This window comes from Mastomys coucha, chromosome X (assembly GCF_008632895.1).
Source record: "Mastomys coucha isolate ucsf_1 chromosome X, UCSF_Mcou_1, whole genome shotgun sequence".
In the NCBI taxonomy this organism is placed as follows: domain Eukaryota; kingdom Metazoa; phylum Chordata; class Mammalia; order Rodentia; family Muridae; genus Mastomys; species Mastomys coucha.
In genome coordinates, this window is record NC_045030.1 from 50,021,543 (window position 1) to 50,036,608 (window position 15,066).

Below are 15,066 nucleotides of genomic sequence, written 5' to 3' on the forward strand. Positions count from 1 at the left end.
AAGAGAGAATCCCAGGGGCAGAAGACACCTTAGAAAACATTGACACAACAGTCAAAGAAAATGCAAGAAGTAAAAAGGTCTTAACCCAAAACACCCAGGAAATACAATGCGAAGACCAAACCTAAGGATAATAGGTATAGAAGAGAATGAAGACTCCCACAGTAATGGGCCGGTAAATATCTTCAACAATATTATAGAAGAAAACTTCCCTAACCTATAGAAAGAGATGCCCATGAACATACAAGAAGCCTACAGAACTCCAAATAGACTGGACCAGAAAAGAAATTCTTCTCATCACATAATAATCAAAACACTAAATGCACTAAACAAAGAAAGAATTTTAAAAGCAGTTAATGAACCAAATTCTTACCCTCACCTAATGTCTGTGCTACCCTCCAAGCAGAACCATTGTTCATTGAAATCATTGCTGAATGACTTTATGGATAGACAATCTTAATACACACACCATTTCTTAAAATAATGTAACCTGTTCTCTGTGGGCTGAGAATAAAGTCACTCACTCAAGTCAAATAGTTTTGACCATAGCAGGAAATCTGGATCCAAAAATTGAGTCTACAATTCATTTCTTGGTGCAGCAGAACTATCAACTTTCAGCTTAGCTATGATGGAGGTAAAATCCTTTGGTGATGTGAGGGTCATTGAAGTACTGCCTTATTACAATGAAACCCAATGTCTAAAAATTGTTCTTATTTTGGGTTGTACCACAGTAAGAGCCAAGATTTTAAACTCTACTAAATACAAAACAAACAAAAAGACTTTGTATATTTATGTTCATTTAAGAAAATACTAGTAGTGATGTATTGTTTTGAAGTATACAGTTAATATGTTTGGAGTTATTTAAAATTTATATTGAGAAAAATGTATTTTCACTATTGCTATCAACGAGCATCTACTTAAGACTGTTAAATTGGTTATTGTTTTATATCAAACAACTTTTATAATACTCATTTTTATTGTTATAATATTTTATAAATTTTCAAGAATATGACAAAAATACCCTATCAATATGTACTACATTTGTGAATATGTACATCCAAAAAAAATCAATAAACTTTCAAAAGAATTAAATTGCCATTAAAAATGGGAGGAAATTGAGCATAGTGAAATATTAGCTCAAAGTAACACCACGACCCAGCAGGGCAAACTTCAAATCCTGTAACTCTGATTTCAAAAGGCTCATCAGATTCTCCATTCCCTGAACCTTTGTGAACTGCAACACACCTCACTCTCTTAGGCTGGTTCCACATCGGTCTGCAGACAACTCATGGAATCTCCAACATTTTGTCTCCAATACAATACAGGTTCAACTTTCACAGCTTTACAGGATGTTGTCTCCTGGCCTCCATGCAGGCATGCATCTGCTGTACACTTAGCCTCAACAGCTTTTTTGAATTAGGAAGAAGACTCTAAAAACATTTACTCTGCATCCTTCTTGACAAATCCTACTATGTGGCCAAAGCTGCAAATTTTTCTGCCTGCTGGGACTGGAACCTGGCCCCCTCCTTGAATTATATTTGCATAAAATTTGACTTGTAGCTGTTATTTAGATGAATGGTGCAACTTCCTTTATTGCATTATATATCAGGCCTTTCTTTAAACTTCTCATCTCTTTGAGCATCAGATTTGGTCACAATATTACTTTTTCTTAGGTACCATTCCTCTTCAAACTATATTTTTTGTACTTCATTTTGCCCTGCTTGTGTGTTTTTCATTGTAGATTTGCATAGGAGTGAATACTAATAACCACAGACACAGTGAATACTAGGTTGTCTTGAATATTTTCTGTCAGTGATATTAGTCCAAAACTGATCAATTAGCCTCAGTCAGATTTTTAGGACAAGGACAAAAAGGTACCCATGTTCTTTGCCAATATCTCACAAATAATGGTCTCCAGCCCAACCACTATTGTTGTTCTCTGAAATCTTTTGAGCTGAGCCTTCATATCCCACATTATGTTCATTATTACTGTCTTACAGGCTTTTACCAGGATAGATAAGCATGGCCTACACCATTCAACTGCTTTCCTAACCTAACATCTACATTTCACCATCAGGCAGTATGCTCATATCTGTTACAGCAATATACTTACTACTTCCTGGTACAACCAGCTGTCTTAATTATTGAGCCATAGTTACTGCAAGATACTTCTTTGTTACTATTGCTATAAAGAGACACCATGACCAAGGAACTTCTAAAATAAAGCAGATATTTCGGGCTTGCTTAAAGTTTCATATGTCCATGACATAGTGGGGAACATGGATGGTATGAGGTAGGCAGGTGTGGTGTTGGAACAGTAGCTTAAAGCTTACAGTTTTACTATTGGTCTTCAAGGACATAGCAGAGAAAAAATGATGAACAGACAGACAGACAGATGGATGGACAGATGGACAGACTTATGACTGATCTGACCTTTTGAAGCATCAACTTCCATTACCTAAATCACACCTTATTCAACAAGGCAACACGTCTTAATCTTTCCTACAGTCCACATTCAAAGCCTATGAAGGCCACTCTTATTCTAAGAACCACACTGACAAAAATACATTACTTGAATGTTCAAGATTGAAACACTGAAACTACTTACATTTTGAAATCAACATGCAGTAAGAAAGCACATATAGAAAGAGAAAATAAGGGTATGATACACATACTAACTTCTATAGAGCTCCATAATGTTTATGTTAAGTTATTCCTGTAAAATTTCAACTTTGAGTTACAGTTATATTTACTTTTATATTTAAGCTTTGTAAAATTAAGTTACTGACCAATATGTACAAATTTTCATTTATATAAGATGAATATGGTATACCTGAATTGAAATATTCTGGTTAAAATATACTGTATGAAATGCAAACATAAAAATTACTTATCCATATTGATTTGTACATATTCAGTTTTATAATACTCATATATTTTATAAAAATTTAAGTAACCATCAATGTAATGAGTATCTTTATGACATTTTTACATATACATATTACAATACATTGTTCACAGTCATCCTACCTATATTTTCTAATGCCCCACTCTTAATTTCATGGCTATTTTTCATCTCTCATATCAGTTCTATTTCTCTTTCACATGTTATACACATAAGATTTTCAAATGGCGGAACAAATCTAAACGCATAATATTTTATCTTTCTTCTTCTAATTACCCTATTTTGTTCCTCCTCTCTCTTAAGACATCCCAATACAACCTCAAACTGCCAATTCTAACTTTACATCACAGGCATAGATAGATATATAGAGATAGATGGATAGATAGATAGATACACAGATACATGGATACATACATAGATGATAGATATATGGTTGATAGAATATTAATAGATAAATAGATACAATCAGAGAGCAAAGATACAATAGTAAGCCAAGCTTAGTTTGTGTAACATGATGATCTTTTTGTCTATCAGTTTACCTATATATGACATAACCCATCTTTCTTTATGGTGAATAAAACTCAATTTTCTTCATGTGTTTTGTTTACATTCATTTGTCTCTGTAGGTCTCTGATATACTGACTTAAGATTACTTTTGTCTTGCACCCAAGGTGGCATAGCTGAGTCCTACTACATTTCTATTTGTATAATTTTTAGAAATTTATACATTAGTTTCAAGTACAGATATTTTAATCCAGTAACATGGCTGCTCTGGCTAGAATACAGATACTCACTTAGTATACACCTTTGATCTCAAACAATGTAGGTTAGGTTAGTTTTTAGAAGGAAGCAGCAGTGTTTGAAAGTGACTTCTAATTTGGGGATAAGAGACAAATCAGAGAAAGGTTTGACAGAATGAGTCAATGATAGAATATGCCCAACTTTCATGAGAACAGACAGGAAAAAGTACTTAAGAGCAGTCAGGGTGGGGGGGGGAGAAAGAGAGAGAGAGACAGAGAGACAGAGTGACAGAGAAAAAGAGAGACAGAGACACACAGAGAGAAAGACAGAGAGAATGTTTTAAACTGGGATAGTTTCACAAAGACAGGTTGCAGAGAGAAAAGGCTAAACACAGATGAAGACTAAAACAGCCAAAGAATAAGATGAAGCCAGGAGATTAGAATAAATAGCCAGGGTTAGTTTGAGACCAAGCAGAACAATTAAGTCAGAGGCTGAGAGAAGGGAGAGTGAATCAGTCAGCTTGAAGAGGAGTTTGAACCAGAAGAGCTGAGTTTTGCCAGACAGCCAGAATTCAGAGAGAGCAAGAGAATTTTATTTAGTAATAAGCCTAAGCCTCTGAGACAACAAATAAAATTTACATTTATGTTTTCATAATTATGTTATCATAATATTATCAGAAGCCTGAAAAATTGTTTTACTTTCTTTATGTCATCTAAAATGTATTTTATACTTTATGTTCATAATTCTTTCTGAATTTTAAATTCCATCTTACTAATAGGTATATGTTACATATATTATTGCATATATATATATATATATATATATATATATATATAGGCTTTTACCTTTCATTTTTGAGAGTTGTCTGTTCAATTCCTGCACCCATTTGTTGTTGACTGGGTGATCTAGTATTTGGTGTATTCATTTTATGTTCTTTGTAGAATCTAGATATAGATTCTATACATGTATATAGATAGTGATATTTCTCTCATGCTTGTTCTATGTCTCTGAGATGCTATTGCCTCCTTTCATTTCAGAAATTGCTCTTTCAATGTCTTGTAATGCTACTTCAAATCTCGTATTTCCGTTTTCATGTAATATATATGACTCCAGTTTCATTTTTATATGTAGATATCCATTTTTAAGAGAAAGTTGGTGATGGCTAATGTAATATATGAACTTGACAAGATATACAATCTCCCAAATTATAATTATCCAAGGACTCCTATGAGGAGTAATTTAGTGCTTAAGCATGTGCTTGAAGAGTTATATAGTTTATGTTCATGAGGCAGGAAAATTTACACCAAAATTGAATGGCATTTCTCCCTGAGTTCATGTCTTAATCTGTTCAAAAAGGGAAAAGCTAGCTTAGCAAAATTCATGCCTTTTTACCTCTTCATTTTGGATATAATAGTTGTTTCAAGTTTCTGGTGGCTTGACATCCCTCTCTCCCATGGTAGACTATACACTTGAACTGTGAACAAAAATAACCCGTTTCTCTTTGGACTTTTGTCAGGGAAATTTTATCACAGAAATAGGAAAACAAAGTAATATACTATCATTTCTTCAGTGTCTGTTTATAACATCATTAATATCTATTGCAGAATAATTTCAATGTCCTTAATTTTATTACATGTGTCTATGTACTTGTCTTTATGCAAGTGTCATGTTCTTGCTATCATACCTGAGTAGTATAAACTTTGAGAGAATGTGTTATTATGCCTGTTGCATGATTATTGATACTTCTTAGTTTGTATATCTGGGATTCTTTTTTTTCTTTTCATATGAATTTCAGAATATATTTGTACTTCCCTAATGAATGGCACTAGGATCTTAGATATTCTATTGAATCTGCAGGGCTCTTGTTTGGATGTTTTTTTGTTTTGTTTTGTTTGCTTGTTTGTTTTTGGTAGTATAGTCACATTTACAGTATGAGTTCTGCCAATCATGTACACTGCTCATCTTCCTACCCTCTACTCTTTTGTTTGATTTATTTTTTTCAATGTTTTCAAAGCTTTTATCATACAGATCTTTATCCTCCGTAGTTAGGTACACTCAAAAGTATTTTTAAACTATTATGAGTAGTATATTCCATGATTTCTTTCTATGATATGTAAAAAACTATGAATTTTCATTATATGTAGTATTATATCATTGACTTTATCAGATGTAAGAATGGTTATATAATTATATCTTACAAACATGATTATTCTGATTTCTTTTTTATCAAAAATTCAGTTAATACATTTGTATATTAAAAATTAGAAAAGCTTTGGACAAGTCTGAATTATTCTACTTATAAAAGACAGCTTCAGTTTCCCATATTTTCTTTATATTTAGATTATAGTATAAGATAAATATGCCATTTTATTTTTTACTAATTTATCTCCTTTTTATTAGATATTTTCTTTATTTACATTTCAATGATCCTCCTCTATACACTCCTTGATAACCACTTTTCTTTGTGTGGTTCTGTAAGTTTGAATATTTTCAATTGTTCAGTGGAGGGAAATAAGGCTGTGTTTGTTTTCTTTTTGTGATAACCACTTCCTTTGTAAATATCTTTTATCTCCTTCCATTTTGCCATAAATGCTACAATCTTATTTTGTAATGCTGAAAAATACCCAATTTCTAATTGTATTCAATATGTTTTAATTAATTCACCTTTTAATGAACTGTTGTGCTTTTTCAATAGCATCAATATTATAATTAACTCAATTTTATAGAGAAATAGATAAACATCTTATACATACTGGTTTATTTATTATCTTACAGAAAAGATTCCTAGTACTCAAAGCAATCCTAAATAAAGTGAGCAATCAGTCAGCACACACAATCTGAAATTAGCTACAGAAGCACAGCAATAAAACAAACCACCTGACTTTGACAAAGCTGATATATACACTGGACAAAGGAAACATCTTCAGCAAATGATAATTGAAAAAACTGGGCATATACAAGTAGAATAAAAAGATTTAACCATCAGATCTTACCCCACACAAAAATGAACTTCAAATGAATCAAAGATCTCAACATGACACCTGAAACTCTCTAAGTACTAGAAGCGAAGGCATGGAGAATGCTAAAACATATACTCATAGGTAAGGACTTCTAAGTACAATTGCATTTTTCTTAGAAAAGAGGCAGCAACTGATAAGAGCAGACTTCTGGATTTAAAGGGGTTTCATAAATCAAAGATATCAGCTAATAGAGTGAAGAGAAAGTCTACATAGTATGCAAAAAACTTCACTATATACATATATATATATATATATATATACATATATATATGACAGAGGATTGATATTAAGAATTACAAAGAACTAAGAAAATACCTAGAAGATAAAAAGAACAATTAGATGGGAAATGGTGGTACATCCAAGCACTTGGGAGGCAGAGGCGGGTGGATTTCTAATTTTGAGGCCAGCCTGGTCTACAGAGTGAGTTCCAGGACAGCCAGGGCTACACAAAGAAACCCTGTCTCAAAAAAACAAAACAAACAAAAAACAAACAAACAAAAAAAAGAAAGTATATGACAACAAGGAGTAGCTTTAGACTCTGAGGCAGTATGATTTAAACCATAGAATTTATATTCATTATTCTTTTCATTTGGATGCAGAGGAGAATATAAACTTTTTGATATATACTCACATTAAGATGTATCTTTTTTTTTAACTTTTTTATTGATCATTTGTGAATTTCACATCATGCATTCATCTCTCCATCCCCTCATATCTGCCTTTCATTATTGCAAACCCTCCCAAAATAAAACACACACAGCATAGAAAAACATCTAGTATGGAAGCTGTAGCATGTTACAGTGTGTCCCACAGTACATCCCTCTGTCCACACATCTTCACTTGTAAATGTTCATTGCAATGAGTCATTGGTCTGGCTTGAGATCTCCGACTTCTGTGACATCTAGTACTCACCTTTGATCCCAATGACTTCTAATTGAAGGGAACACAAAATGATGAATCAGAGAAAGATTTGACAGAATGAGTGAGAGATAGGATATGCCCAACTCTCAAAAGAAAAGCTGTTTAAGTGTAGTAAAAATAAAGACAATTCATCAGTGACTTGGGAGTTGAATGAGTTGGGAGTCAGTTCAGTCATTGGACAGTGAGTTGGGAATCAGCGTGGTGAGTGTAGTACTGTGGAGTTAAGTTGCATTAGTTCACTGCAGGTCAGCAGAAGCTGTTGAAGGCAGAGAATTAGAAAGAGCCAGAAGATTAGAACAATTTGCTAGAGTTAGTTTGGTGCCAAACAGAGCAATTTAGTGAAAATGTGAGAGAAGCCAGATTGAATCAAGTAGCTTGGAGAGGAGTTTGAGCCAGAACAGCTGAGTCGAAACAGCCAGTCAGAGTTCAGAAAGAAACTAGGAAGTGGTAAGCTTATTCAGTAGTAAGCCTCTAAGATTACAATCACATCTGGTGAATAACAGGTAATTGTACATACAACAATTGCTCTTAACTATTTTTACACACAATAATTGCTCTTAACTATTGAGTCATCACTCCAGACACAAATGGAATTATTTTAAACATTGTATTTTCTGCAAAGTTTTTTTGATTTCAAAATCAAGATTTTTAAGGCCATTCTTGAATCAGTCAAATATCTACATGTAAACTTCACAATGTGCTCAGGAAAATAATAAACCTAGTGTTAACAGTCTAAATTATTTTAAGAATGCCAACAAGGTGTAAATTTTTTCACCAAAATTTGACAGAACAAATTTCATTTACAAATACAAATGGAAGTTTTGTTTCCTTGTGAGGAATATATAATATAATACAAAGTTCAGATGTAGTTAGGGGCATAAATCAAATCAAATGTGCTAAATATGAAGGATAACAGTAGAAAATAAAATCAAGTCAAGAAATTTATATGAGAAGGTACATGTGGGAGGAGTTGAGGGGTAAATGTTACCAAACATATTCCAAAGTACTCTCAATGAATTAATATTCTTATTTATTTAAAATTAAAACTGTAAATTAAAAAAAATAAAAGTGCAAAGTAAGAAGTAATTTTGGCAAAGTAAAAAGAATGTATCACGAGTTACTTATCTAATCCTAATATCACAATATTTAAAGCAATAAAAAGTATTGATCTAATAAAGTAGAAAAATTTCATATATATATATGTGTGTGTGTGTGTGTGTGTGTGTGTGTGTGTGTGTGTATCTTTTGTAAAGGAAACAACTGTTACTAAAAAAAAGAAAATGTAAAGAAAAATTAGTGTAACATTTATATACAGTGTCCAGTAACTAAAACATTATATAAAAATGTGGCATATCTTTGAGCACTTTTAGACATTCATCTATTCTTACAAAATCAAACACATGGTGCTATTCTCTAAAAGTTATTCTAATAGTCTTTCTAAATAAGCAGAACATCTGTTTCTATAATTGCAAAATTGCTAATCTTTACTAATTTGGGACATGAGTTCATAGATAAGCATCAGCTGCAGTTTTGCTAGCTGTATCCTAGTGCTTCACCTCTGTGCAAGAAAACATGGGTACAGACAGCCTCACTTTACTAGGCACAGTTCCCTCTCCTGTCAAAGAAACACCTAGAGATCATTAACCATGACACTTCATCAGGGAAATTTACTTTCTGGGAAAAGAAGGTAGGCTATCAGATTTCTAGAACTCTGCATTTCAGTTTAACAAACAAATTTGTGAACAAGGTGGTTTAAAGAAGTCACAAAAAGTAATCTGTACTTGATAACATTTGTATTTTCTATTTGTCTCTAATCATATCCCTTGGCATTTGCTGCTAATTTCTGAGATAATATTTATGTGTATTTTAAAATATTGAAATATTTCATATATTATCCTTAAATGCATAAATACAACCTACTCCATCTGTACAATGTTACTTATATATACACTTTTCATATCCAAGCACTTGGCATTTTATAACCAACTGCAGTGTTCTTCCTTGGTGAAAAAAATGAAGGTCATAGAAGCAATAGATTTGAAATAGAAGATGGGGAAAAGGAATGTGGGAGGATTTGGACAAAGAAAAGAGAAGTAGGGAATGATATAATTACATCATAATCTCAAAATACACAAAAATATTAAAAATTAAAACATTGACATAATGTTAACATTTTATGTTATGTTTAAATTTAGCTTTTAAATTGTTAATATAACTTTTTTGTTTTCCAACTTTTATAATAGACTCATTTCACAGTTCTATACTTACCATCACACAGAACATACCAGTGGATGATACCAATTTATGTGATTAGCATATAATTAATAACTATTCTTTATCAAATAATAGTAAACTTGAATTGGCAGACTTAAAAGTGTGAGTGATTCAGAAAATGACTTTCTAATCTTCAAAACACTTCATAAAATAATATTCATTGCAATAAGGTGAGAAAAATATTTAGGAGTGAGTGGGAATATTGTTAAACCTAGTGAAATGTCACAAGTTTGAACATTTTTATCAGTAGAATCTTAAGTCAGTATCTCTCTATACTATTATCTTAAAATCATTAGAACTAGTTGATTTACATATTCAACGATTTTTAAAAAACACTCTAAAATGTATCAACTAATTCCTGATGAAAATAATGATCATCTCACAAAATCTCTAGGCTTCATCCAGGAATTTTTACTTTATTGCATTTTATGTTGAAACAGTCTCACTTTGCATCTCTAGCTGGACATGAATGTACCATGGAGATTAGGCTGGCTTCAAGACCAATGTTATCCACAAATATGCTTTCAAAATGTTTATGTTATAGGAACATGCTACCACAATTTACTTATATCATGCTTAATATTAAAAATGTTCAAATATATTCTATAATAAATTGTCAGAAGTTAATACAATGACTCCTGAATTTGAGTTGCTTTTTACTTTTAGAATCACATATTAGAAACTGAATATTATATAATGGCTGCAAATGAATGCAAATTTCTCTTGATAATAATTATATAAGATAAGTGGGTTAGTATATCAATATCTCTACAAGCTGACTTATGAGAAGGTAAAAGGCTTTTTAGTAGCTATATAAACAATACTTAGAGATAGACCTCCTTTTGAAATTTCCAAGTGAGAGAAGAATTTCTACTGGGATATTTCTGTGAACTTAAATATGAAGGAAAACTACAGTTTAAGTGAAAGATCTTTCAAATTTTTATTTCATGACAAACTTTTTCATTATTTAGTAAAAATGCTAGCAATACAAAATTGAAACTCTCTCTAGCAGATAGTCATATTAGTTTTATTTTTCCAAACTTATAAGAGACATATATTTTGAGTAAAACAAATCACATTTGACAGCAAAAAAAAGAAAATACAGGCAAATCTGCCAAAATGTATTACCTACTAACATTGAATATATCTGTCACTGGTTGTGAAAACATTGTTACTGAGCTTTACTTCAAAGCTGTGATTGAGTTTGACTTTTTAAATTTGAGAATTGTCTGCAGAATTAGATGTTTATAGGCCTGCTAGTGAAAAACATAGAACTCCTACAACAGATCTGCCTATAGGATCTAACAGAATCAAAAAAATATATAAAATATTGAAAAAGAATTGAAGTGAGCACTTTCAGTTTTATAACAACCATTCTAATTCAATTTATGAGAAAAACATTGTCTATTACATAAAAAATAAAAAAAACATTATCTTTACAAATGCATATTTTAGAAATGTCTTTGGTTCCATTATTATTATGTTTTCATAAGGATATATGGAAATGCACTTAAGGTTTGGGCTTTCTTAATTATGATTTATAACCAAATAGTTTGCCCACAGTTGTGTAATATTTATAATGATGCACTGCTGAGTCAGAAATAAGAAAGTATAATTAAGACTCTATAATATAAAGAGCATATCAGAGGAAAAGAAAAAGTAAATGTATAGGTTTACATTTTCTGACAAAGAAAGAATAATAATAAGAAGAAGACAGTTATTTCATATAACTAAACTCAATTAGAATTTAGTATGTGGATGATTATTTTTACTGCCATGAATATTAAAAATTCCTGAGTAAAATTTTATCAAAGACAAAAATGTAAACTGTGAAAGTATTTCATTATACTCACTATAATAATATTTTAAGACATTCAATTATCCATGTTTTCAGACATGATTTACGAAACATTCAGCAGCTTTGCTTCAGGGCAAGCATGTTCACTTTTGCTATCATAGACAGCTCTGATATTTAGAACCAGATAATTTTTTGTGATGAATTGTCCTTTGCATTCTAATGTGTTTAGCTAACTTTTTACCCTCTAAATTCCAGAAAAAAAGCCTTTCCAATTTTACAATCAAAATACCTCCAAATATTTTATACCTATCTGAAAACTAATAGTATATGGACTTACACATATGCTAGCCTTAAACAAAATCAAAGGAGATGGTGATATATACCTTGTGTAAAGAAATTTGTTTTGCTCAGGAAGAAAAGCCTTAGAATGCTGCAAAGAAAAGAAAGATACAAACCATATGAACCATATAATAGTGAAGAAAAGGTTAAATCAACATTTATTTTCATCAAACTTTGCATATTATATTATAGAAAAGTGTTATTGAGCTTTCCTTCATCCTTTAAAAATGTTAATCACAGAATTCTATATAATTATATACATTTAAATTTATTACAGATATGTGATTAGCCAAAGATGATATAACTGTAGATTCTGCAGAATACTAAATGGGTTCAAAGCTGGACAGATGAAGGTTTCCTCTCTGGTACTGTTCATAGGACCTTCCTGTTCCTTGAACATGAATGTTCCAGTTTGATCACTCTGTGTTTCTTGGTTCAAGTAGGTGGAATTTTTAACAGTATGATTTAAATGTCAGGTTCTGGAGAGTAACCAAGAGCAACAGTAACAGCATGAGATAGTTCTGCAGTTCATGGGGCCTCATTGGCAAAAGCTAAAAAGAGGTAACTCATTCCTGGTCAGTGGCTTTTTAAAAAGTATCATGTGCTATATAGTTCAATTAGTGTTCCTCAGTATAGAACAACTCTATTCAAACTCATTTTATATATTGATATGTGTATATTTTAATGAGTTTCTTCTGTACTAGGTTTCTGTATAGATCTTTAAAATCCATACAGGATCTTTAGTGATAATTATCCACTTCCATAGTTCCTTCTTTAATCCTTGTTGATTCATTTTCCTGCTTCTCCCTTCATAACATCTCACACCCACAGACCTAGGTCCAGATCACTGTGTCTTTGAATGGTGAGGCATTAATTTCATATCTTATTCACCCATACATACACTGTTATCTCTATACCACAGGTCTAAAGACAGACCTGTGAGTTAGGAGGCATTTTTACATGAGCCAATTAAATAGTTCATCCATCAGATTTACCTGGTCAAGCTGATGCTGAGCAGCTATTGCATTATCAAAATCTAAGGAAAACCAGATTAGCACATCAGACACAAAAGGAGAAAAACAAATCCACAGTTACAGGTCAAATCACAAAAACAACTTGAATGAAGAAGGTAACTTGACTTCTGTCAAGGCCCCTGGACTGTAGAAGTCATGTCTAAGAACAACCCACATGAACATGCCGAGAAAGAGTTTTCAAAAAGAATAAAAACAAAACAAGTAATAAAAACAAAAAACCCAATGTATCCACATAATCAAGGAATTTAAAGAATAGTCCAAAAGCCTAAAAATAAACTTTCTATGGATTTTTGAGAATATTATAATATTTTGAAGGATATAATGTATAATACAGGATTTGAGAACTAAAATCTATCAATAAATAGAAAATTTGAAGAGAACACAAGCTGAAGTGAAGATTGACTTGAAAAACAACTAAACATCCTAATTACATAATTCAAGGGGAAGCCATACATGTACAATGAAGATAGAATATCAGGATGAAGACATGAATAGAAGATATGGGTTAAAAAATAAAAGAATATGAACAATTAAAACAAAGTATATAAAATGAGCATGTAGAAATATAAAATGCCTTCAAGAAACGAAAAAGACAAATATGGTTTCTGTTCACTTATACATAAATAAGATACATACATGCATACATACATACATACATACATGCAAACATCCATCACAAGCATAGATGATGGAATGGAATTCCAGGTCAATGTCTAGAACAAGTATCTTATAAGATCATAGAGGAAACTTCCCCAAACTATGAAAGACATACGCATACAGATGCAAGAAACACACAGAATAAAAATTTGATAATATCAGAAAATAAACTCCCTAAGGTATAACATAGTTGACACACTAAAATATAGAAACAAAGAAAATTACTGAGGGATGCAATTTTAAAAATACAAAAACAAAAGAGAGAAGCATTAAATCCTCATATAAAGGAAAACTCCAAAGAGTAACATCATATTTCTCAATTGAAACCCTGAAAACCAGAGGAGCCTGGAGTTCTGAAAGACCACAATTGCTACTCTAGACTATTTGTAGCCAGCAAAATGATGGGTTGTTGTTGAAAGAGAAAGATTTTCCATGATATAAGCAGCTAGAAAACCTTCATATCCAATAACAAAATACCCTAAAAAAGATATCTGATGCAATGTTCAAAGTGAAGTAAGCAAAAGGACTTTAAACAGAAACAATGAAAATACAATTTAATTCAATACAAATCACAAATAAGAACACAAACCAACAAAAATACAAGAAAATTCAAGTAAAACATTCAGAATAGTGAAAACAATCCTATACAATAAAAAATATTCCTGGAAATATCATCATCTCTGTTTTCAAACAAGTGTTATCAACTTTAGTTTTAAAGAAAATTATAATAAGCAAGCATAGCATAGTGGAGGAGGTATGGGATGTGGAGCAGTCAGATGGTTGGCAGAGAGGGGGATGAAGTCTGGACTGTAAAATAATGATTAAAGACTAATTTTTTAAAAGCATAATATAGGTGACTAATTTTTTAAAAGCATAATATAGGTGTAAAAACAGATATGCTCAATAATGTAATCAAATTGAATCCCCAGACATAGACCACATACCTATGAAAACCTTTTTATAAAGAAGTGAGAAATATGCACTGGAAAAACAGAGCTTCAATGCTGCTGGACAACCTAGAACAATGCAAATAGACCCATATTTATTACCCAATACAAAATTTATCTCCAAATGGACCAAGAAACTTGATATAAGGCAAGGTACATTGAATCTGGTAGAAGAGAAAGTGGGGCATAATTTTGAACTCAAAGAAATGCTATACAGAACATCAATAACATAGTGAGCAAGAACAGCAATTTGGAGTTCCTCATGCAATTTAAACCTTCTGTACAGCAAATGACACCATCATTCAGACAGAGAGGCAAGCTACAGAACTGTAAAAGACTTTTTACCAAATATACATCCAATATATGTTTATTATCTAAAATATATAAATAATTCAAACTGGATATCTAGAAAACAATCTAATTACTAAATGGG